Source organism: Amblyomma mixtum, chromosome 1 (assembly GCF_055824585.1).
Source record: "Amblyomma mixtum isolate Tamu chromosome 1, ASM5582458v1, whole genome shotgun sequence".
Classification (NCBI taxonomy): Eukaryota; Metazoa; Arthropoda; class Arachnida; order Ixodida; family Ixodidae; genus Amblyomma; species Amblyomma mixtum.
The window spans coordinates 34,024,202-34,051,020 of NC_143012.1; the positions used below are offsets into that span (position 1 = coordinate 34,024,202).

The following is a 26,819-nucleotide window of genomic DNA, read 5'->3' on the forward strand; positions in this document are numbered from 1 at the left end:
ACACTTGATTTCTTGCGCGAAGCTCGTCTGATTTCTGGTTTTCCCTGGCCCACATTATTAGCTCTATGTACTCCTGTGGGAGAGAGGCATATGCGATTTCGTTTTTAACGCGTAAATTTGGGTACAACCTTTTAAAAACCGCCCCACGAGGCATTCATTCTTTCATTCATTCATTCATTCATTCATTTAGATGGCCAAGCCAGTACGAACTTTCCGTAAAACAGATTGGCTATACGAAGCGGACCACAAGATATTGATGATGATCATGATGATGATGATGGATTTCTGTGGCGCAAGGGCATCTGTGACCAAAAAGCGCCATGGCACAAAGGTGTTTTCGACTACTCAAGGTGGGATCAAAGGCCCATTTTCCAAGCATTTTACCCTAGATAAGACGAACACTAGGCCAGGACAAGCTTGTACCCATTGTATCACCGGTGCTTACCCGGCGACGCTGGGGATCGAACCCCGAACCTCCCACATGCGAGGCGGATGCTCAACCACTTGGCCACCGCTGCGGTAACAAGAAATTTGCACTCTCTAATGAATTACGAGTTCGAAACACAAGTTAGAATCAACAACATTAAGCGTTTTCAGCTCCAGGTCCCAGATATCTCGCAATATAGTGCCTCATTGGCAGGAAAAGATGGTGAAAAAATAGTGGCCCTCGTCAATAACTATCACCCCCTCCTGAACCAATCCAGCAAGCCTTGAATACTTGCCTTCAGAGCACCAAGTCTCCTTCAATTCCTTCCTCTGTCATCGTCGCCTAATCCGCGTGGCGATACAAACCGGCGGCCAGACTAGCACCAGACTAGCGCCAGGCTAGGCCATAGTAGCGCCAGGCTAGGCAAGAGCAGCGCCAGGCTAGGCCAGACTAGCGCGTGTTCTTCTGCGGCCGACGTGTCTACAATCACCCCGAGTAACGAACAACGTGTTTCCAAAACATGCATGCACTGCACGTCGCCGAGTGGCCAGCGAAGACAAGGCGCGAACAGGGAGTTCAGCCCAATTAAGTCGTGCCGCTCCAGGCACGTGCGCGTCGTGTTATTGCGGTAATCGTTCCCTAAGGCGTCGCGCCGAAAGCGCTAGGAACACAAAAAGAAGACAAAAATTTCAAAGCAATACCCCCCGTAGTCACAGAGGAACGTACTACGGGCGTGTGGCAACACTTAACGGTACACCCACTCCGGCAGCAAACGTTCTCGAAGCGCGCAAAAGGGCAACGAACTGCCCTGCCGCAACATTCATGGCGCGAGCAACGGACGTTTCATCTTCCCTTCCTTGTCGAGCTTATACCCCTCTCCCCGCCATCCCAACTTCTCACCTCACCACTGCCCGCCTCTCGCTAGCTCTTTCTTCCTTTCTTTCTTTCTTTCTTTCTTTCTTCCTTTCTTTCTTTCTTTCTTTCTTTCTTTCTTTCTTTCTTTGCTTTCTTTCTTGCTTTCTTTCTTTCTTTCTCCTGTTACGTACGCTAGCCTCTGCCAGAGCCAAATGAGCCAGCACCCCTCCAGACCCGCACACATCGTCGTCGTCTGCCGCTCGGTCACTTTTCAAACGTTGAAGTCTGCCGGCGAGCGGCTTCATTTGGATCGCGGCTAATGCGCAAACTCATCGTTGCATGAAGAAGCCTCGCGGGGAACACAAAGACGGAAGCCTGCATGCGGACCGAAAGGAAATGAACGACAAGAAGAAAGAGAGAACAAGAGAGGGTAATGAGAAAGATATACAGAGAGAACGCTAGACCCCAGCGGCTACTCCACTCTCTCCACCACACGTTCAAGGTCTGACCGTAAAAGAAAGAAAGAAAGAGAGAAAGAAAGAAAGAAAGAAAGAAAGAAAGAAAGAAAGAAAGAAAGAAAGAAAGAAAGAAAGAAAGAAAGAAAGAAAGAAAGAAAGAAAGAAAGAAAGAAAGAAAGAAAGAAAGAAAGAAAGAAAGAAAGAAAGAAAGAAAGAAAGGCAGTCCGCTCTCATTTGGGCAGCGAGAAGAGCACGCCTTGGGAGGACGCAAGTGTATCAGGAGGAGAAGAAGAGGTGAGGGAGGGAGACAGGAAGAGGAAACGGCACGCAGTGCTAGTAGTAGTCGGCGTAGACGTGCACGGCCCTTGCAAGCGTTCCTCGGAGTCCCCGAAGAACGCGTCATCACGCGTCACGGCCGCCCTCCGTCATACTTAGCGGCCAAGATTGAGGAGCGACCGTTAGCGGAGAAACGACGGAGACGATGGTAGCGCCAGCAGCGACCGACGACGTCGACGACGATGCTTTCGCTCCGCTCTTGCAATGAGCGGACGCCATCAAGTCGGGAACGCAAAAGAAAGAAAGAAACGAAACAAGGAAGGAAAGGCAGCCAGCCGCACGGCGCTCCGAGCGGCTGGTCATAACTGTCGTCAGGAAGAACTGCGCCAATGGCAGCAGTTGTTGCACTTGTTCCGTCCAAGCCAGAGCACGAAGCGCGCGCAGTACGGAGGACGCGACCTTGGAAGAAGTCGGCGTCGAAGGAAGCGGAGGCACGCCAGTGATGGGTTCTGGGCGGCGCTGGAAACGGCATCGACGCGGCGTCGTTGGGAACGGCCGTTCCAGGGACGTGTCGTCGTAGCCTAACGGAGGTCTCCAGCGGCGACGCGAGCTGATATCGAGTAACGATTGGTGCGGAAGAGACCGAGTTTTCTTCTTCGCACCGCTACAACGGTGACGCCTCTTTTCTTCTTGTTGGGCGCGAACGCCGACCGAAAATGGCTTCCGGTTATGCCTGTCCCCGCCCGCCCTCACCAGGCGTTCGAAGCCGGGCGGAAGGAAGCATGGGAAAAAAAGCGGGCTCTAGGGCAAGAAAAATCGCTTCCCCTCCGTCAAGTCCCATATAACCGTCGACGCCGTCTTCGTCTTGTTCGCGACATCGCTCGCGTATATATATATATATATATATATATATATATATATATATATATATATATATATATATATATATATATATATATATATATATATATATATATATATATATATATATATATATATATGGATGAACGGGTCGCTCGCTTCGTTCCCTTTGGGCACGTCGCTGGGAACGGTGTCAGCGGGAATATGGCATCGCCCTTCTTCCGTCAGCTCCGTTACAACGAAAAATCGATACAACGAAGCGCTTCGCTGCGACTCCTTTGCCACACATTCTTCCGGCCGATAGCCGACAATAAAAACGACAAGAAAAGCATAAGTGTCGAAGTAAACAAAGAGGACAACGGACGTAAAGAAGAAGCCACCCTGTGACACCTCCCGTTATATGAACGCTGGCAGCACACAAGCTGCACTATACCGAGCAGGATTTGCGAAGCGGGCTCCCATTCTTCTTTCTCTCGCTTCTTCAGTGTGATCTTTCTTTCTTACTGCTTTGTCCACTGATTGCGAGCCTTTCAGTCAGCCCTGGTCCCCCCCCCCCCCTTCCCCCCTCGGGGTGCGCATCCTTTGCCTCAGATTTTGCGGGCCGTTCTTCAGCGTTCGCAGCAACGCCCGAGCCGTCGTCCTTCAGGAAGACGCGGTCGCACATATCCACACAAGTCGTCCGCCCGTCACTCTGGCTGTTCGCGTTTGTTCTCCCACGCGTTTATTACTTTTTTTTTATTTTGTACTTGTCTCCATCGGTCTGAGCCCCGGAGCAGAAAAGGGATGGAGGCGCAAAAGTACGAACAAGGAGGAAGCGATGAGCGACCGAGCGATGCAGGCCAGCCGGAGCGAGGGAGAGAGGGAAAGGAGAGACCGATGCGACTACGACGCTCTCGGGCGCACGCGGAGGCATCAAGCTGTCAAGGAAGCGCGCGCTTGCGCGCCGGCTTTATCTGCCGAGAGAGGCCGCTCCGGGCGCCGCCGCTCGATCTCCGAGGCGATTACCTCTTCACTGGCATCCATTATTCATGCCTTCTTTCAATGCGTTTTTCCTGGCGGAAACATTGAAAAAACACGAGCGGCTGCGGAGAAGCGTCGTCGTTGTCGTCTATGCGCACTGCCGCCGCGCTGTGCAGTGCAGTGCATTCTGGACCGGATACCCCGATAATCCTTCAAGCTCGCCATCACCTCCTACACCCCCCCAATGCTGTCACATACTATCCACCGCTGAGCGATCTGACCCTCTGCTGGGGTCAGCTTTAAGTTGGATCGTTTTTACTTTTCGAATTTTGTATCGCATCTTTGGTTATCGCATCGCGTCTTCCTATTTATTTTGGCTACAGCCTTCATACCAGTGTCTTTTTCACCGCTGGTTGGCTCTAACGTGCATTAGGTATTTATAGCATGCTTTACGAATGTGAAAGATTTTCAGTGCTGCTGATATCTCGGCTGAAATTTTGAACGCATCGAAGAGTGAAGCATATACATATTCTGATATGTTGACGTTTCTCAAAGTTTGATGGCATTCTAGTGGTAAATAACGCGATTGAACATCTTCAGCCGCTTGTCACGGAGTCGTTAAACGTTTGTAGCTCTTTATAGCAGCCTTCCCCTCACCCGCCCCCCCCCCTCCCTCTCCCTCTGAGCAGAGCATCACACAAAAGCACCTCACGAACGAAGACACCAAAACTGCAACTTTTCCTCAAGATGAGGCAGAGACTTTCCAAGAAATGTTGAACATCTCAGGTTCGCGAGGTAAGAACGCAGCACTACGTATGGGATCTTGAAAAAACTTGGAGGACACTGAATTCCACCACGTTTTGAGAATGCGATAGTATTATAGACCTTTTATGCACCATACCATATGATTCTAACCGGATTTTCCCGCCGTTTTTCTCATACTTTGTTTACGCTCCATTTTTTCCCGCTATATTTTTTTTTCGTGCGATGACGTCATTTGTGACGTCCCACCCCTTCGACCAATCAGCGAATTTCATTAAGTTATTAAGTTCCGCGCATATGGGGACTTGCACTGTCTTTAGCCATAGTGCCGGCAAGATTGCATCGCTGATGGCCAGACCCCAACCTCCGCGGCACTTTCAACACTGTAAATGTGAAGCTTCTAGATAAGAGAGAGAGAGACGGAAGGAAGGAACGAAGGAGGGCAGGAAAGAAAGAAAGAAAGAAAGAAAGAAAGAAAGAAAGAAAGGAAGGAAGGAAGGAAGGAAGGAAGGAAGGAAGGAAGGAAGGAAGGAAGGAAGGAAGGAAGGAAGGAAGGAAGGAAGGAAGGAAGGAAGGAAGGAAGGAAGGAAGGAAGGAAGGAAGGAAGGAAGGAAGGAAGGAAAAAAGGGCGCAAAGATCAACCAGACGGTGCCCGAATGGCTACCATGTACAGTGGGGAGGGGAATTAGAGGGAGCGAGAGGGAAGAGAGAATGAAATCTCAGTTCATGTTCATAGTACGAAATGTGTCGATGTTGTATCTGGTCTGTAACCAAAAGGGAGGGGCACAGTCAACCGACAGCCTGCCACTGAATCTTGTCTCTCTTTAAACATACAAGGATCGCCTCGATGATATTCCTAGCAAAGGAAGGTTGAGGTCACAATCCCAGATAACAGTGCGGCAGAACGAAGAGGGCCTGAGGTCAGCGGGGTTGAAAACAAAGAAGAAATTGTCTCAGCCTCATATCAACGAGATTCGTCCTGACTGGCTAACGAAATTAACGTTCGCTGTCAGAATCGGGAAGTGTTGACTGTATACCGATCGATCACGAAGCGCCTTTCTCACGCAAAAGAAGTTTTTGGGACACTGGCCCAAGAATAAGAGCTGCGGACTTGAGGCAAAAGACCAACATTATTGCGCGGCCTAAAATTGTTGCACAAAGTGAGAAGAATCTTGTAATTTATTTTTTTTTAACGAAGAGTAATGATAGGAATATTTGGTGGCGCGCCTACTGACCTATTTTTTGGGTCGGTACCAAAACAAACCAACACAATTTAGAAGTGAAAACTTCGGCATACACGAGCCCGTAGAATTCCTTTGGACCACAATACTCGCTGTGCACACTACGCTTTGTGTCAAGGACGTAATACAACTGTTGACCAGGTTCTCTGGCACATATAAAAAGTATTAATTAGCCCTGCAGAGAACTCACCACGGTTGCTCAGTGATTATAGCGTTCGGCTGCTGAGCTCGAGGATACGGGTTCGAATCCCGACCGCAACGGCGACGGTTTTACAGAGGCAAAACTCAAAAGGCGCCCATGTGCTGTGCGATGTTAGAGGCCGCTGAAGAATCCCGGGTAGTCGAAATCATTCGAGAGCCCTCCACTACGGCTCCTCTTTCTCTCTTCCTCCTTTCAAGCTTCCCTTTACTCTTTACCTCACTGAGTAGTTGAGATGTCCACCGAGAGTGAGGTAGCCCCAGTCGAAAAACACGAGACAGTTTTCTGTTGTCACAACTGGTTACTTGTAGTATTCTTGGCGATAAACTAGTAGTAACAATAGACATTTTTGCAGTAATAGAATTTTCGGTAATAACAATATAATTTCTGCAGTACTCTGCTAAACCTTGTGGTCGGGGCAAAACTACAGAAAAGCATTATAATGGAGTCGAAACTGGATATAACGAAACGATTGATGACGAAATAACGGATATAACGAAGTAATGACGATTGCCCTTGGAAGTTCGGTCAACACGGGTTATAACGAAGCTATGGCTATAACGAAGTAGGCGTCGGGCTCCTTAAACTTTGTTACAACGAGGTTCAACTGTACTAGAGAAAAACCTGGCGCATTTTGGGCACGATTTTGTCTTTTTATACTTGGAGTTAGTGCGTCTTTCCTTTCCTTGTAACCAATTTTAAACTGAAGAGAAAAAAGCAACAACTTGAAGAGAGAAGCAAGCCCTGGCAAGGTGAAGGGCAACCTGGCTCCAAAAATTTAAATTGGAAACAAACAAGGAAAAACTCCAGCAGAGAACGAGTCGAGTCCCAGCATGGCCAAAGTAATTGTTTTCTCTACAGTGTGCGCACACACCCCGCCAGCGCCTTGTCTACGACCTCGGGGAGGAATGATCTAACCCGCCCCCTGGCGACGGCTGTGGGAACGCAAACACCGACACCTCCGGTCGTCGCGCGATCCCTTTTGCTTTCACCCCTCTCGAAAGATGGACGCCCGCGGAGGCGCGACCCCCGAAAAGGTCGTTCACGCCGTGTTCGAAAAAGGCGCCCGTTTAATGCAGTCCATCGATCATGGCAGCTGCCAGAAGATGCCGCGGGACAGCGGAGAGCGAGCGAGCGGCGAAGCCGCGTGGGGGCGCCCCGAACGCATCTCCGCGCTGGGAAGGGCCTCCGTCTCTTCTCTGCACGCAGGTTCACCTGTCAGGAGATTGATTAAGAAGGCGCCGCGCCACGGCATGAGATATTCCCACGGCGCACACGCTTAGCGAAGAGCATGTACGGCCGGCTAGGGGAACAGGCGCGTGCAACGTTGGACCTGCCTTCTGGGGCTTCGCTTGGCGAAGAGTTATGGCGCGCGCTCGCTACGCTACTCTCCCGAAAGCTCGGTCTTCTAGATCCGTTGTTGGCGCCCTGTGATCCAAAAACAGCGCTACTATAAGTCACTGGAATGTTTTTCAGAGTCCCCGATTCTTCTTTTCCACGGCACTGGATTTGGAGGGAATATGGCTGGCGCTCTCTAGCGTTCCCAGCGAAACAATCATCTTTGTGCTGTCCTCCGTGTTTACGTACGAAACGTCGTTATTACGCGAGAGCTGGCCGGCTCTCCTGGCGGCGTCCGGTGTCCCACCTGGGTCGATGCAAAGTGTCGGCTCACGTGATCACACAAGGTCGGTGTGTATGATGAGGTGCCTGGCTAAGCACCACAAGTAATGGTTTATGGCTTATGGGGGTTTAACGTCCCAAAGCGACTCAGGCTATGAGGAATGCCATATTGAAGGGATATGGAAATTTCGACCACTTTGGGTTCTTTAACGTGCACTGACATCGCACAGTACACGGGCCTCTGGAATTTCGCCTCCATCGGAATTCGACCCCAGCGGCCGGGATCGAACCCGCGTCTTTAGGGCGTCTTTAGGGGTTTAGGGCAGCCGAGCGCCATAGCCACTGAGCCACCGCGGCGGCACGCATCACAAGTGGTGATCGGTCATGACAATCATGTCAGCTAATGTAACGTCACATACTATGTCACGTCAACAAGCCGCAAGGGACGATCGGTAGTGACGTCACCAAACCTGATGTGGCGACAAACGCCCCGACGGGATATTGTGCTATCGCAACCACAGCTAGACAGTGCCTACGCGTCCTCTAATTTTCATGAAAACTTAAACCCCTACGTACTTGGCACAGCTAATATCGACGATATCGGCGACTAATGGCGTATATTTCAAATGGCGACCCGGGGCAGAGCCCTGAATCCGAGAAGGACACGAAATTCGCCTCAACCAATAAGAACATAGGTATTTAAATCTTAATCGCCCAAAGCATACTTTTCTATCCGCAGAGCAAGAAGCCATGCTCCGGACCGCCGATTGAAATACGCCATAGCCGTAGACGATCCCGGACGACAGCCCAGAAACATTTCAAATGGGCTGCTCTTCGCTAATTTCCTGCAAAAATTGGTGCTCGCTACTCTGGCAACGTTGGGCTGCAGTAGCCCAACGTTCAATAACTTTCCATGCCTGGCGGCGCGAGCAAATGCAGTGCGGTACTGTGAAAGCTCTTCCAGTGACCCTGAGGGCTACACGCCAATCATCATCATCAGCAGCAGCCTGACTACGCCCACTGCATGTCAAAGGCCTCTCTCATGTCTCTCCAATTAACCCTGTCCTTTGCCAGCTGCGCCCACAGTCCCCCCGCATATTTCTTAATCTCATCCGCCCACCTAACTTTCTGGCGCCCCCTGCTACGCTTGCCTTCTCTTGGAAGGCCTTCCCAAGCTCTTCTTCCTCTTGATTTCGACCAGGATGTCATTAGCCCGCGTTTGTTCCCTCACCCACTCTGCCCGCTTAAGATCTCTTAACGTTACACCTGTCTTTTTTCTTTCCTTAGCTAGCTGCGGTGTTCTTAACTTAAGCTGGAACCTTTTCCTTAGCCTCCACGTTTCTGCCCCGTAGGTGAGTACCAGTAATATAAAAGTGTTGTATACTTTTATGTTGAGCGATGTTGGTAAACTGCCATTCATGATGCAGTCGCCTATACCTCTCACTTCACTCTCGGGCCTTCGTAATCAAGAGCACGATGGAACATGCATAACTGACTATCTGCACAATGTCGCAATGAGCTTTAGCGTGGAGCGTGACCTTGACACATCTATACATAAAGGCAACCGATAGCGAAATTTAGTGTTTGCACTATGCTGTAAATCGTTCAAAGCCACAGCTAGACGCCCTGCAATACGGTGGCGCTAAAGCGCAGTCATGTTTTTTTTTTTTTCGTAAAAACATGACTGCATAAAAAACATTCTATCAGTGCCAGAAAAAAGAAAAAAAGACCGCGCAAGGGCGTACCTGCTAAAAAAAAACTGAATCTGGTGGTTCTGAAAAGCTGCAAATGAACGAAACACTCATGGACCAAAGTGAATAGTTCCAACTTTTCATTATTAATGTCGGTTATATATGAAAATTTAATTGACAATTTCATTATAATGCTCCTTATTATCCTGCACGAAGGCAATGAATACGGCTTGGTTTTATGCATATCCGGTGTCGCACTTTTATTAAAGCATTAGCTCATGCTACGTGAAACACCCTGTATATAATTAAGTGCGGCTCACGCACATTGGTGTAAGTGTCCTTGCAGAAATACGGAGAAAAGAAGGCGCTCAAACCCAATGTGCGGGGAAATGTCCTTGTTGCAGCATTTCTCTTCCGTAAACACAGTGAACAGTACAACATAAAAGTACAGCGTACAGAAGCAATTTTTGAGATAAACGAGTGAACTTATGACAATCGTAGAGGTTAGATTGATCACAGCCCAAAAATCCACTCCAACGCTACTGATGTGAGATGAAACATGAGGTGACGCAAAAATAAAAAAAAAAACTGAAACCCAAGAGTATATGTAACGTCCCTTAACAAGACCGAGAGGGGTGCAGTCCACTGTTAGATAAGTTAATTGACCGTAGTTGCCTAGCCTGTTAAGCCTGATAACGCTTCCGCATACTACCTCGTCTAAGTGCACTGGTCGGTTGGAACTTTGAATAAAACAGCGAGAGTAAGCAAGAACAAATGAATGCCACGAAACTCCCCGTTTCCTGGTTCTCTAACGGATGCTTTCAAAACTCTCCACCACATTCTCTCGCAGCACTGCGAGTGAGACGGGGGCGTTCGGTCGCGTTATATACAGCCACCTAATAGAGAAATCCTCGTCGCCGTCGAGTAATAAATCTACGCTAAAGACACGCCAACGAGAACGGCAACGACCTTCGTCGTCTCGTAAACCAGTTCCGGCGGCGAGACCGATTTCACAATCCTCTCGACACGCGGTCATCGAATGAATGCGCTCGACCGCTTCACTATACTATACATACTCGGGCAAGGGCAAGGTCCGGAAAGATGTCGATTTCGATAATCATCGCGACGAATCGGTCCATCGAAGCGGGAGTGAGTAATGCGCGAATTATGCGATTCTCCGGACGACTCTTCGGACGACTCTCCGGAGACTCGGCCGGCTGTGCGCCTTTCTTTCGTAAAGGGCAGTTCGCAGAAATGCAAAAGCGGATTTATGGTTCCTGGTGCGTGGCGGTCTTCGAGAGAGCGCTCTGACATGCCGTGTATCGATCGGTGCGGCTTGGAGGGCAGGACTGGGACATCATCGTTCAATCTGATAGATGGCTTGAGGAGCTTGCAAGCCCACTATAGTTACACTAGCGTTATAACGAAGAAAAATAAACAAAAAATATTCCGAGCAATCCGTCTGATATTGAGTGCAACGGGAGGTTGCTTGCAATGCGGAAACGCAAAGTTCACCCGCCTTGAGGAAACCAAATCGATTTCTTTTTGATTAATAAGACATTTTTGCATAGTTCTAAAGCCACGCCGTACTAATGGCGAAGAACGCATGGAAGGGAGAATCCGCGTTACGATTTACCCCCACTGGATATTCTTTTTAACTTGCATTCAAAGCTCGCTGCCGGCGCCGAAAGGAAGATTGTTTGTTTACTTACGTTGCCTGCCAGAGTCGGCAAATTTTGCCGAATAAGAAAAGGACGTGGCGCTCTTTTGGAAGCCAATTGCCGTGAGCCGGATATTCGGCTTCCAAGAGACTACCCCGTCGTTTTCACATTGGGAAAATTCTGGGAGCCAAATGCTGTGAGCCGGAACCGCAGCAGTGAGCTAAAGTTTGAGCACTTGCATGCGGTAAGCACGAATTACCATCCCCACTGCTTAGCAAATGGATACAAGGTTGCCCCTGTCCTAGTGGTCGGCTTCTGTGAAGTGAAGTGGAAGGCAACATTCGGTCTCTGACCCCATCTAATGCAGACCAAAACGCATTAGCCATGACCAAAGGGAGCCACGGCCAACGCCATCAAAATCAAATCATCATCATCGCAGGCCGGAAATCTGAGTCTTCATGACGAGCGCAAATAAATAAACGAACGCCTTACACAGGTCAGAACGCGTATTGAGTTTGGTCTGCCGTTAACATACGGGGTCAGCGGTCTATTCATTGATTTCTCTCGGCGGCGGCCATGCTCAGAGAGACTGCTCTAAGTCATTCCGGTTGACAGTTCAGCACTCTGACCTCGCTCGGCTTCGCTCCACAAAAGAAAGCAGCATCACTCAAGCCAGCCTCCGACCGCCCGATCGACCCCTCCCTCTGATGGTCCTGGTCGAGCAAGAGAGCAACATCTACAACTTCCGCAAAGTTCGTCGACGCACAAAACGACATTCGTCGCTACCCAAGTTTATACTTTCTTTCTTTCCATCCGTCGCTTCGCGACCAGCTTCCTCGTACACACACAGTGTCGGCAGTGGCCACTGCTCTTCGTTCTATTATTCGCCGCGCGGCCAACGTTTGCGCGTCGCGAAACGACTTCTTCAAACTCCGCGAGTCGAACCGTAACGGACTTTTTTCGGACCTCCGACACACGTTGAGAGCCCGACCTAAACACACGCACACACAAGCGAACAACAACGCGGGGGCAGAGTATGTCTTCTAGTTCTTCAGATTCCGTCCTCTTAATGGCTTCTTTCCGGGTGCATTCGGAGTGGCAGCAGCCGCCGACGCCGAAAGGGAGGCGGAGGAAAGGGGGGGGGGGGGGGGGGAGGGAGCACGCGTTTCTAATGATGCCAAAGCAGTAACGGGGCAGGCAGGCCTCGGAAAAAGCGACGCTCAGCAACGTGAGCGGCTGAAGGAGAGACGACTCGCGCTCCGCATCACACATTCAAACGCGGGAGCGAAGGATGCACGTAGAAGAACATCATCACAATTGGGCCTCGCGAAGAATAGCGTTCTGGCAAGCAGCCGCCGCCGAACAGACCGCAGCAGCTCACAGAGTCGGAAGGCAGAGCGAGACCCGAGCGGAGAAAGGGAGTAAAAAAAAAAAAAAAAAAAGGCGTTCAGCAATCATAAACCGATCCCCGGAGGAGTTGAACGCTGCTCGGCGCGCGTCGGTCGGCGCCTGTTTCTTTTCATCTAACGATTGTCGTCTTTGCGCCTGCGGAAGAAGCAGCTTCTTTCGTATACCATGCACTGCGGAAGCATCGCGCGCGTTTTTTTTTTGTTTTTTGTTTTTCATGAAAGAGCGGGGGAGAAAAAAAAAACGAGATGCGCAGAGATGACTGCGAAACATGCATTGTCTTCAGCTGCATCCGTCAACTCGGATTCCTTCGCCGGCCAAGAGCTAATGACGAGGCAGCAACTTTGGTCGGTCGGCGCGCCGGAGATTAAGAAACGCGCAGAAAAAACCTTTTAATTCAAAATACGGTAGCACAGAGGGAGAGAGTGAATAAGTGGGAAAGAATAGATAGAAGAGAGTCGCGGGGCACGAAGGCTAAAATTAGAGCGGATGCCTCAAAATCTCAGCGCGCCACTCTGTGCCGAGAGAGACGTTTCACGAGAGCTGAGAGCTGCACGGTCTCTTTCGCAAGAATACGTACTACACACGTGTGAGCTGCGGCGGCTTTCAGCGAGCGCAGAGAAATTTTTCTTCCTCTCCTTCTTTCTCTCTCAGCGTCTGCCGAGAGACGAGCTTTCATTTTTAGGGCCTTGCGTGACGGCTTCCCTGAGAGGCTTCCTCTCCACGCCGTGTCCGGTTGCGTGCAAAAGAGCGAAGACACCCAGAGGCTACATGTATCACCCGCGCCTCACCGCGCTCGGCATTCATATCAGCTTCGTCTTCATACGACCGACTTCTTCCGTACATCCACTTCCAACGAGCTCCGCAAGGGTGCGCTACACTAGGGGGCTCAGACCTGTCTGGGACAGTGTCTGACTGAGTCAAATATACAGCTCGTTCTAAAGAGCCTCGACAGAATTCAGACCCAGACTTCGCCAGTGCAGTATAACATGAAGACACTGCTTCCTTTCCTGCCCTTTCCGCTTGACAGCACTGCACGCAACTTGCGTAAGCCGCATACTGCATGCGGTAGCTATAAGCGAGTAGCTGAGGAGTGCACGCGTAAGCTTTTGTTTCCGCGCGGAGCTTCATTTGCAATTCGCCGGGTCTCCACGTGCACACAGTCTGGAGGTCGAGAGAACGCGAGAGTACGAACACGTGGCGTCTAGCCGTGATGATGAAGAAGAGCTGTGTTTTGGGACCTCGGGGATTCGCGCGTGTATAGAATGCTGAGAAGAATGAATGCCCATATGGGAGTTTAAAGAGAGTAAGCTCTCCTTTAGATCACACCCTTATTCCTATGTTACTCTTCTCTGTTTTGAGAGCTGCAGCTAGAAAAAAAGAGTGCCTAGAAATGTGCTGCACGTGTGACGTTGTCGGAGCTGTATAGAAGCATATTCGGCAACTTCGAAACCGTACTCTATTAAAGTAAAGAAATCATTTTTTTTTTTTTTCACGAGGACGACTGGTATCGCCTTCTCCGCCAAAACACGTCGCGCTTTTTTTTTTTTTGTTAGCTCGTTTTAAAGAGGCAACGTGTGAGATGAGCAGTCGGCTGAGATTACAATCGAGCATCAACAAGTATCCTCTCAGGCACGCTGCCTGAATTCGCAATGGGGAAAAAACGGTAGATCAGGCTGCGAATAATTGCTACGGGATGGGGTATAGCGATAGAAACGAAGAAATAAATGATTGAGAAATTTTCGGCCAAAGATGAATTGAGAGGACAAGCGAGATCTCAGCTTGAATGCTTTAATTTTAAAAGAGTAAGCAAAGAAAGGAAGGGGAATGAGGGGCTCGTTGTAAATATGACAGAAGCCAACAGCCACAGAAACCAGGGGGCACAGGGGATTTTTTTATTTTTTTTAATTCATTTATTTAATTTGTGGTGTTTATCAATTTAGAATATTACTGAATATGTAATCGCTTAATGCTAATTGAATAGAAAAGCAGAAGAAAAAACAACCACATGCCGCCGGTGGGATCCGAACCCACGACCTCCGAATTACGCGTCCGGTGCTCTACCTCTGAGCTACGGCGACGGCTGTCAAATCTTCTGCTTTCGGGGGTATTTATGTTTACAAGTAACCTAACCTTGAGAGTGTTCATCAGCGCCACCCACGTTCATAAGCGGCGGACGTGGACCGTCCTGAGTTACCGCAGGTGTGACGTAGAACGTCATCGAACGAAGAGGGTGGAAGCTGCGTGAGAACCCTCTTATGCTTAAGCACTTTCACTGTTTCTCTTTATTCGTGACCAAGATCCTCTTTCTTATATTTTCTGTTCATATTATGAGAACTGCCATTGAAAGGGGGCCTACGGCCCTGTCAAGCTGGAATGTCGGCAACGTTTCTTGGTGGCCCTCTGCATAACAAAATGATGTAAATAAAATATGATAGTATGATACCGTGTTGTATCAATTATGTTTTACTCTATTGTATTGTATTGTACTGTATTGTTATGATGCAGAGCGTTAATCCAGAAGAGCATAGCAGCGATTCTGGCGACTGCGGGTGGCTGGTAGCATCAGCATTCCTCCCATACAAAGTACGCAAAATTTAAATAATCTACAGCCCCTACCAAGTAATTTCAATTCAGAACAGAAGCAATTCTTATCTGATTTTTTTTTCCAGCTTCCTTGAATAAAATAGCGTGCCCTATTGGAGGCGAATATCGTGCTTCCGTGGGGTAGGCAACGCAGTCGAGTTAATATTATCGAGCTTACACTACCAGAAAGTAAAACCTGACGGGACAGTTAAGCTCCGCGTTAAGGGCACGACGTGATAGCGTTAAAGCTTACCTCCAGCGGCCTGAGATCTTCTTTGCTATCACTTTGCGAAGTGATAGCAAAATATAAGTGATAGTACGGTGACAGGATAGTGATAGTACGATGATAGGATAGTGATAATACGGTGATAGGATAGTGATAGTACGGTGATAGAATAGTGATAGTACGGTGATAGAATAGTGATAGTGCGGTGATAGGATAGTGACAGTAAGGTGATACGATAGTGACAGTACGGCAATTCTATACTTTACATTCACAGATCGCTAGGAGTCCTCTTACCACTCCTGGCTTAGTGGTGCGGCGGGTAAGCGATGCGCCACTGCCCCGAAAGGTGGCTGTTTCAAACAAAGCCAGTAGTGATGCTTGTACGAGGCTCTTCCCGAACAACCTCTAGCGGCCAATGATTAACTGAACTGCCGCCTGCCACGGTGGACAGTTTGCTCGCAATCAGATGAGCAGGCTGCCACCTGCACGGCGGGAAGGTTGTGATGACGTATAAGGTCACGTGACCTAGATGGAAGGTGAGTCACCGCTTTTTCGCTTAGAACGCCGGCACCGACGACACCGGATTTTCTGCAGGACGGTTATCTCAACGCTATGGCGTTACAAAGACACGAACAAGAAAGAGACCATGCAATGCGTAGAACCCGTAAGCGGTGCTCTATTAGAGTGACAGAGTGGATGGATGCGAGGGGACGAGAATGCGGAAGTCGGATGCGGAAGGCCTAACGATGTGGACAGATAGGGTTAAGAGATTCGCACCACTGGTATAAGACCCCGGTTTGAGGTAGACAGGAGTAAGAGTGATCGGAAACAGCTGGGAGAGCAGTTTCTGTGTGTCAGTGGGCCAAACTCGGCTGATGAGAACGCTTATAGATGACGCCAACAACGACTATGGTCACACTCCTACGTATAGCGTGTACAGATCGCAGAATTAGTAGTGTTGACTGCACCAAGCGACTAAGACTTTATTTCGCGGTGAAGTGTTTCCCGACAACGACAAAAAAAAAAAAAAACATTCTCAAGTAGCTCTGCGTCAGATTTCACGCCCAAGGCCTGCCTAACACGACACACAACACGATTTTTCATCATCATCTAGAAACTCATGAGTAGTGATACGTATTTATTCAGTCAATTGATTATAGACAGACCTATCCATCGCATCACACTGTTTTTATTTTCTTGTAACCTTTACGTCTGCGCGCGCTTTTTTTAAACTGCACGTCCAATTGCAAAAACACTCCACCTGCGTTTATTCCATGGGACTATCTACTAGTACAGGCTAAACTGCTCGTACAGATTGCACGAAAATGTTAAAACAAAATTTTAAGTAAACAGAACGTTAGATACGCCCAGCAACGCCTTCACGACACGCCTTTCCTGTTGGAAGCCTCCACTTCTCTCGTCTTGAGCGCAATACAGTCTCGCCGGCGATTACGCATTAAAGCAATCCCTCGGAAGGGACAGGTCGCCGCCCACCCACACGTATGCCTAAAAGGGGGCGTGTACCTGACCAGAGGCACGCAGTCTTGCGCAATAAAGGATTAAGACACGCGTTCGCCGTAATCCCACGGCGCACTGGAAATGTATTTGCATGTTAAAAAGATCTTGGCCCTCAAAGCCTCTTCACGCCTTCATGCGCGTCTGCATATGCCCGCTCCCCATCAAAGCTTCCCTTCCTCCTGCCTTGCCGTTTCAAAAAAAAAAGAAGAACGAAAAAGCTGCTTTCTCATCATTGCTGTTTTATTTTGTTTGTGTTTTTTTTTTCATCAGCAACCGTAATCGCACGTAGGCTTCGATTCAGCCGCGGATTTCGTAATACAGCGCGTCTTCCAGACTGCCGGTCCTCGTGTCTCGAAGCGTGCAGCCTAAAAGCAGACCCGCTTACTGACTACACGTGCCTAGTCGTGCTCCTTATGCATAATGCACGAGTTCTCACTAGCATGCGGTCCTGTACGGTTAGCGAATCATAGGCTTCGAAAAGAAAAAAAAAAGAAAAACGGCAAGAAAGGAATTTTGGGCCGGAGAGTTCCATATTATTAACCTGCCCCCGCGGTTAAAGAGCGTTCAGTCTCGGCGTTAACGGTGCGGGTGGCACGGATCCATCAAGCCTGACTGGATCGCTATAACTTTGCGCCACTATAACGAGAGTCGGTGCCCCGCGTACGTGACCGACCAAGACATATACGTGCCCGGCCAAGCGGTCGGGTCCTCCGGGTTTAATTCGGGCCGCCAGCGATGCGGCTTAAAAAGAACCTAACAGCTCGCAGCTCATTATAACGGTGTGAGAAGAGCTGCCTGCGCCCTTGGTGTAGCTTTTATGTGGGCTACTTTGGGCGTTCACTTTTGGTTTATGCATTCTGTGACGCGCTACCCCTATACAAATGGTCTATAGACGCTCCATAGACTTATTACAGACTCTGTTGCTTCCATATAGATATTTCTTTTTTTCTATTCATAGTCTATGACTGTCTACAGACAAAAATCTACTAAAAGTGTATGATCATCAATATATAGATTCCCTATAGATTTCCAATAGCATTTGTGTTGCCTATAAACTGTCCTCTAGTCTTTGTCTATAGAGAGTCTACAGCATTTAATGACAGAATCTATGGACAGTCTATAGCCTGTCTAAAAATATTTTTGTAAGGGTATACCCCGCTAAGCTGTGAAATCAAGCTCTAAATGATCATTGCTGCGTTCATAATAACTAAACTATTGCTTTTCTGCCTTTATTATCTCTAACTACCTAACCAACGCATTTTTTTTAAATGGTACCGAAATGGTGAATTAGTACTAATGCTTCCACCTCTCAATAAAGCAAAAAAAAAATGCTTAGGACGAGCTCTACTCGCTTGAACAGGCATAGAATGCCAGAAAAAAAACACGACGAGCTGGACTCGTCAGGAGCCAGAATGATGGTTGACTTATGACGAGCCTGGCTCGTCAACATCCACTAGAGGGTCAAAGAGGACGGTAAACGTAAATTTATGCCGTCTTCTCGCGCTACTTGTCACTAAAGCAAGACAGACAGCTGGTCTGATGTGCTCGAAGCAAATAATGAAATCGGCCGTGTAGACAAAGTGGCAAACAAGATCCTCTTGAGAGTGTCAGAATAATCCATGACCCCTCGTGTATCGTCTGGCATTACACCAAGTGTGGTAGAAGGCATCAGCTTGATTCGCCTAATCGTATGCTGAAGTTGCAGAGATTTATTGATTTTGTTTTTTGTGGCTCATTCTATCTGGCACAGCCTCCTTGCGAAATTCGGTAATCTTCCCTTATGTAGGCACTTTCGGCAAGACAAACACGGCGCTGATTGGCCCTTATGTAGGCACTTTCGGCAAGACAAACATGGTGCTGATCGACAACTGAATCAGTTGTGAACTGATTCAGTTGTTAGCGCAGTGCTTGTCAACTGATTCACTTGTTAGTGAGACCGCGTTTGTCTTGGCCCCTTCTTTGTTACCGTCTTTCACGCTGTTGCAACATGAAAGAACTTACATTGCTTTTTTCTTCTTTCTTGTTAAAAAGAAAACACGAAGGTATCATATCTGCAGTACCTCAGATGATGTCGCCTGTCTGTTCGATACTAATTTATAAGAACGTTCTAGTTTAGCTGTATGATGCGTAGTCCTTGAGTTATTAAAACGGATTAAGCGGTAAAACAAAAACCGCGCTTGCAGTTCGGCATTTGTCGGTGCTCTTGTCCCTCTGACGCTGAATTGCAGCGAATCACCAACGAGTCGACGCTGACATCTCAGAGGAATGCGAGCCTAACAAAACTGCGCTTTCTTGTGCCTACGCCAGTCAAAATGTCTTCCACAGTCGTTTGTCAGCTATTTTGGCACCGCATACCTTGACAGAGGGCAGGGCGGATTGGGCGGATCCTTGGAAACATATTTTTTTCATCATCCGAACCACGCAACATACGAACATCCGGTCCTCTTTTCATCATTCCAACCGTCGAACGGTTCAACTCCCTCACTCTCATCCTACGCCGCAGATACGTAGGCAGAGCTCATAGGCGCTGGCGCGCAAGCAATAATTCAGAAAGAAATATTATACGGGCGCAGTCGGTGCAAGACCTGTTCTCTAAGGCACCTTGATTACCTCCCTAGCGGGCCCTCTCTTCAGACGAAAAAGCAGCAAGAGAGGAGTAGCTGTTCCGAGAAACCGCCCGCCAGGTTCCCGTAACTGTGCGGCTCGAAAAAGCAACAACCGGACGAAAGCAATAAACAAATAAATAAATCGGAGTAATGAAAGGAAACCCGGAGGAACCTGCAACAGAAGTATCATTACACGGTACACTCCGCCCCGCCTGAGAAACGCGCACTGCGAACTGCGTACCGAAAAAAAAGACAAAAAAAAAGGAAAAAGAGGTTGAAATAAACTGCAGCTCTTCATTCCCAGAGGGAAACGGTACACCCAAGCACACACGCTCGCGCGCGCGCCACGGAGCCGCCGGGTCGTAATATACCGCTCTCGCCTTTGTGTGCCCCGTCGTGACGCCGGGCAACCCGGACTCCACACTATTCCGGCACGGAGGCTGCGGCGTCCGCTGACAAAAGTCAAACGGGGCGCCAGAGTCGGCTTCGTGATGATCCCCTCGAATGTGAAGCCAGCGAAGCGGGTAGGTAATGGTCATTGCCTGCCTCCGTGCCCGGATGCGAGACTCTTCAGAGTCCCGCCGTTTCGTTTGTGTGTGTGTGAACGCGGCGGGGACTCCGTGAGAGAGCGAGTGTTGACTTTCATTGCACTCGGCGCCCTCAGTGCTGCAATCAACGTTTGTGTACACAGCTAGACGGACGGACGGACGAGCTCACGGGCACCTATCTCTATCCTCTATGTGTATATTTTCTTTGCTGCGACAATGGAGTCGAAGAAAGCAGCGCCCTCTTATGGCGGAGGAGGCAAACAATAGGGTGCGATAGGACGTAAGCGCCTTGTGTGATCCGGTCTTGCCAACAGTGAAAGTGAGAGCGGATCTCTTTCGTATAAATTTTCGTATGCACATAGCTCAGTTTCACATCGTAGACTCGCTATGAAGGGCCTCAGAACCCTATTTTATAGAGAGTTGTAGAGTTATTTGAGATTATTGACCCTTATTCTTGATAGCGGGCAAATCCGCCGATGTATGAATTTCTTTCTTTTTTTTAACCTTACCTACCGCAGCCACAATGATGCCATGCGTAAACACAAAGTTCATCATAACAATGCATTAACGTTTTACTGGGACTCCTTTGTCAAGTTTGTTAGCGGTAATTTCAACAGATTTTAGAGCTATAGCTCTACTAGATGCAAAAGTCGGTCTCCGTGTCGGTGCGATCTCTGTCCTTGAGAGACCTTGATAAGTCAGCATAGCAACAGCATCACTTTATGTCAAACTACGCATAACAGGGGGGTATACCACGGCCGCCACGATTTCATGGCGGTCATGTTCACCATGATGGCATGACCTTCGGCCTTGCCCTTGACCTTGACTCGATTCATTTCCAAAATTTGGCCCGGGCCGCCTCCGAAATTTCACCTCGGCTTATCTTTGATTAAGCAGTTAGAAATATCTATACAACACACGAATACAGGCAATGCATCCGTCGTGCATTGCTCAACTTGTTAAAACACTAACAATGCGAAAAATGCTACTGCGGAAGCCGCGGCTGAATAACGTCCACTTTCGTGAACTCGATAATTTCCTCAATCACGCCGGGTCGAAAAAAAAAGACCTTTCTCCCCACTCCCACCACCCGACACCTCCCCGGCAACAGCACTACAGCTACCCGTGATTTCACGTCACGAAAAGACGATAGAAAGCTGAAAGTTTTACAGCCGGTGTCAAGAGACGACCGAGAATCACCGGGAAGCCCATCCCGTGCGCGACGGTGAAACTGCTGTTCAGCTTCTTTCTTTTGCCACCGCCGCACCTGCGGCACATCCACATCAGCCCGCGCACCCCTCCCGCTCATTCTCGTCTCCCGCATTTATTCCTTTTATCTTTTGACCCGAGCATCTCCCACGCCGGGTCTTCGCGCCGCCAACTTCGTGACAAGATACGCGCGGGCGCAGGCTGGCAGCGCGTTTCGTGCGCTAGAGGATCTCCCGCCGCCGACCAGACAGTCTGAGGGTGCTCTCTCCCCCTTTCCAGAGCAGCTTCAATGTAAGGGTCGGGGGCAGGATGAGACCATGCTGCTTCCGACTGCTTTCGAGCGGCAACAACCAGAGGAAGACCGATATCATTGCAACCAACCAACAACGCATGGCGGCCAACTAAAAAGAAAAAAAAAAGAAAGAAGAAGCGCTATCCTCGGTGGAACGCAAGCGAGAAAGGAGGAAGAAGGTGGCCACGAGCTTCTCAAGAAAAAAAGAAGAAAAAAGAACACAGCCACCCGCAGACTACCGCGGCGCGGTGAAAGTCTCGCCGCCTCGGTCACGCTTCGCACAGCGGGGCTCAGCGTCACGCACGCGGGAAAAAATAAAAGGACGGTGAAAAGCCGGGAAAGTGGGAAACCCGAGGAGGAGAAGAGAAGGAGAACAGCGGAAGAGTCGAGAAAGAGAGAGAGATGGCGCGAAGAACCGACTTCTTCTACCATGGCCGGTCGAGGTCACGGTTCGCGGGAGTTCTCATAGCGTGACACGACGCTCGGGTGAAGAAGGCGATTCCCTTTGCTCGCGCTCTTGGCCGGAGTGGCCGGCGGGATGTTTGTGCGCGATGCGGCGGTAGTAAGAGGGGGGGGGGGGGGGGAAGAGCTAGGCCGGCGGCGGCCACTGGTCTTCCGCATGGAAAGCGAGGAGAGGAAATGGAAAAACGTGACGACAACGCATGCGCGTGATTGCTGCCGGCTGCTGATTGCGCCAAACAGTCGGTAACACAAGCCGCCCTTGTTCAGCGGAGAGATGCACACAATGGTTGTCGGGCTCCCTGCATTCATCGCCGAAGAGCCACGGCGTGATCGAGGGGAACTGTATACGTGACACCCTTTGTACCCGGAACAGCGCTAGGAAAAGGCAGAGTTGGTTTACTATGTGAAAAGTGGCCAAATATTTTTTTTAAGAGGCGGTGTCGGATGTCGGCCAGTAATTGGACCGGAAGAGGTGACCAGGAGCCGCATTTTATAACTGTGCGTTGTCCCCTTGTCGATTTGGTCCTGAGCCATTGGTCACTGCGGCTTTCAAGCGTCTGTGGGAAGCGACCCGACCTTTGATGAGGTGGCGACCACCAAACGGTCGGGTCGCTTAACACAGACGCTTGAAAACCACGGGTATAACTTAGCGAACAGTGACAGAGGAACAAATGCACAATATATAGGTTATAGAATACAGCTCCAGGATCCTATTTCATCGTGGCCAGAAATACAGAAGCTTTTTCCTAAGCACCACGCAATGCCCACTAGGTCCATGATGACGCATTCTTCGCGTGTCATAAAAGCCCAATTTTCAATTAAACAACCGCGATTATTTCAAGTCTAATTCATTCTACCTTTACCTAGACATTTTTAGAGGCCTGTCCTAAAGTGCAACACCATCACGTCAGCGTACGCGGACTGCACGGAAATTCTCGCTGTAACCGCCCGGACAGAAGTGGATCTACGCGTCGGTTCGTCCCATCTTCTTGCATCTTAGCCCTAAATTCCACTCAAAGAATCGCGAGACCAAACCAAGCCAGAGTGTGCTGCCAAAGCTTTCCCACGGGATTCCAACACTCCATCTTCCGCCAATAGGTGCCGGTAGTGTGCAACGAACCAGCCGCCAAAGGCAACAACGACCTTACATCTTAAGAGTGGTCAGAGGCTGGGGGGAAACGCAAATACGGCCTGGAGCCACCATTCAATCCCACATCTAAATGTACCTCGTGAAGCAGAAAGCAAATGGCCCACGGCAGTAAATCAAGGAAGAACGCCAATATGTGCTCGAACTCCACACTAGACTGAACCCTAACAAAAGGGCGCCCTACGCTATGCCGCGGCAAGTGGGGCGTGAATATATGCTTCCGAAAGTTGTGTGCAGCCAAAGTGAAGTAGTCCGTGCTTTATCTCGACCAAGGGCGCTCCAGAAACTTGCAGCCCGCTAAGCGCGCCACCTTATGCCTTCGGCCTCTCTCCAGTGCGCACTCAGTATAAGAAAATCGCATCACCATGAGACTCCCAAAATAAAAGCGACGAAAGTAAAAGGAACTGAAGAGTAAATGATGAAAGGAACTGAAGTCTTTCCCACACACTGCATGCAACTCCGCAAGTTAAAATCATATCCACCGGCGCCATTGGCACCGATTATTTGAGCAGCTGGGAAGGGATACGTAGTAGGTGGCGCCACTGCGCCAGTCACTGACTGACACGGCGGCGACCGACGCAGTCAGGAGAGTGGCAGCACGGTTCACTGGGCTTCTGTAGACTGCCGAGTACAACAATAGACTCCTAGGTGGTGAGGGTCTGCGGCTTCTTGAACATATCTCATCCATCTAGGTACCTATCTGCCCACTGCTTCGAAGAATGGTCACGCTCTCCTGATTCAGCTGAGAGGAGCCCCGGCCCAACCAAGTGACCAAGTGCTCTTTATATGCGGAGGACCGAAGGGGGGGGGGGGGGGGGCTGATTCGTTGGAGAAAGTGCGTACTTATTTATAAAGCCGAAGAATAGGACGCGGCATGGAAAGGTATTCCGATCGAGAGCGTAGCCAGCCACACGAGAGCGCGTCACCGAGGTTGCTGGCGCCGAGAGTACCTCTGACAAGATTCCGCCTCGCATGCTGGAGGTACGGGGTTCGATCCCCAGTGCCGCCGGGTACACAAAGGTGATGCAGTGGATAAAAAATTTTCCCTGACCCATAGCGTTAGGCTTATCTTGGGTAGAAAAGCACCTTGTGCTTTGGAGCTCTTGGCCAAAGCTCCCTTGTGCCATAAAAATAAATCATCATCATCAGCAGCTCTCGCAGCGCAACAATCCTGAAATGAGGCCCTCAGTCAACTTTGATAATTCACTGACGTAGAAACACCGCCATCGGAGTTTTGTGCTGTTTAGTTCTTTGGTTTGTTTGCGGTCAGGTTCCACGAACAGGTCCTTCGAGGGTCGGATAGCTTGCCTGTAAGGCAGCGCTCTCTAGAAGATTTGAAAGGAAGTGTCAAGAGCAGGGCCGTGAGGACGGTAACCTACGCTATGAGGTGCATCATCGCCGAATGAATATGGTAGGAAATGAAAACTTGAAATGGGAGAAGGTGTACAACAGTAAGGAATCCGGATATAAGCATTACTGCATTTTGGCATTCGATGCATCGCGCTCGAATCCGCGACTACATATAGTTCACTGCGTATCAGTAAATTAAAGCTTCTTTGGAAACAGTCACCTGATTTGACAGTGCTAGGATTACGCTTCACCGTAATAATCGTCATCACCGGCCCTCGTCACCGGCCCCGCAGTTTTCGCGACACGGTTTATTACTAAGTAAAACGTATGCCCCGAAATTACGTGAGTTAAACTACATGTCAGCTATGGCGAAGAGTATGCGACATTCGTACTTCGGAATACACCGCGAAAAAAAGCAAGCAAACACGATTCATATTTCTATTTTCAACATCACCGCATAGCCTTACATTCCGAGAACTGTATATTAGTTGCTGGGACTTCAAAAGAAGTGGTTTTTTTCAGGTCTCATAACTGGACAATACAAGACCAGTAAAAGCTTACCCAATCTATGCTTGGCACGATGATGCAAGTTGATGTGCAGGCAAAAGCCCCCAGTATCCTGAAACAAACAAACGGAAAAAGTTGCACAAATTAGTTCACTTTCTCACCCAGCGAAACCGAGCTACTTCTCATCAATAGGTACAAGCGAGATTTGCACAGAAAATACACCGGACATAAAAAACCGCAACATAACCTGCAGTAAAAAATTCAGAGGAACGCCGAATTACATTATACCGGGTGTCCAAGCGAAATGTAACCAAACTTTTAAAAAAGGCGAAGTGTCCTACTCCAGTGAAACCAACTCAGGATTGTTCATAGTCGTGTGGCCTAGTCTTGAATATTTTTTTCGTTCTTCAAAGTTAATCAGTTAGTTAAGTTTAATTAACTAACTTTTTAATTTTTGACTTCAGGAATAAAGTGTGAATGCAAAAGTTCTAGATCACCTCGAAAAACCGCTAATAGTGCTATTTCCGTCTAGTTACGATTTACGTAGCTTCATTTGTTGGCTTTAAAAGAAAGTTGTCACGTGACCAGCTGCTCGCTCACTTCTCTGCCCCAATGTGCACCCAAAGTCTCATAGAGGAGAGGACGTCAGAAAAAAAACGGATTTTTTTTCTTTAAGGCGCGTCTTGGGACGTTGAAGTGGCGCAGTTGTCACGTGGAAGCTTTTTCTTATTGTGCGGGTTATGGTTAAAGGCCGGTAAAAAAACTACTTTTGTAGGATGGGGTTGTGGCTGAGCAGAACCTAGGTCGCTTTGCAACGTTCAGCAAAGGTGCAGGCCTAGCGTTCGGGCTGCGAGCGAGCGTCACACCTCAGGATCGTCGTCTTCTTTCACTACTACAGTTCACCACAGTGGACGAGCACGGCTGCTACACTACAATTACCCCCGGCGAAAAAGGAGGCATCCTGCCGACTTAGGGCGCACAGATGGTAGGCGGATCGTAGTACGGCTTGAGACGGTCAACGTGCACTGTTTCACGGCCACGACGGCGCGCATCTTGCGGCGGCGAAAGCGGTTCAATGATGTAGTTGACTGGAGAGGTCTGGCAGACGACACGGTACGGGCCGTGGTACTTGGAAATGAGTTTTGTGGACAGACCGGGACTGGTGGAGGGAACCCAAAGCCACACGAGCGAGTCTGGCGTATAGGACGGAAGCGGACTGGTAGGGGCGCGAAGGTGCTTCTGGCGATTCTGATCTTGCGTTGTAAAAGAGCGGGCAAGCTGGCGGCATTCTTCAGCATAGGTCGCTGCTTGAGAAAGGGTAAGAGACTCGGAGATATCAGGGCGATACGGAAGCACGGTATCCATGGTACAGGAAGGCTCGCGGCCGTAAAGAAGAAAGAACGGAGAGAAGCCAGTTGTGCTCTGTGTGGCAGTGTTGTACGCATATGTCACAAATGGGAGAATGCGGTCCCAGTTTGAGTGGTCCGAGGCAACATACTTGGCGATCATGTCGGTCAATGTGCGATTGAAACGTTCAGTAACGCCGTTCGTTTGAGGATGGTAGGCCGTAGTAGAGCGGTGAACAATGCGGCATTGGCGAAGTAGGGCTTCGACGGTGTCTGAGAGGAAGACACGGCCGCGGTCACTCAGAAGCTCCTTAGGAGAACCATGGCGTAGAACGAGATGATGCAGGATGAAAGACGCAACGTCGGGCGCAGACGCGGATGGCAAAGATGACGTTTCGACGTAGCGAGTAAGGTGATCGACTGCCACTATGACCCAGCGGTGTCCAGCCGGAGTTATGGGAAGGGGCCCGTAGAGATCGATGCCAACGCGGTCGAATGGGCGCATGGGGCAAGGCAAGGGCTGCATCGGAGCAATGGAACGGCGAGAAGGGGTTTTGTGGCGTTGGCATTCCGGGCAGGAGCGAACGTACTGTCGAATGAAACG

General features: G+C 49.3%; 1 protein-coding gene across 1 annotated transcript in view; it reads right to left on the reverse strand.

Moving 5' to 3' along the window:
* Positions 1 to 26,819, reverse strand: part of LOC149365978 (uncharacterized) — a 247,465-nt gene that overhangs the window by 170,440 nt on the left and 50,206 nt on the right. Inside the window, exon 2 of the mRNA XM_089547446.1 lies at positions 24,924 to 24,981. The gene's annotated coding sequence lies outside the window, so the exon portion shown is untranslated. The remainder of the gene's footprint in view (positions 1 to 24,923; positions 24,982 to 26,819) is intronic.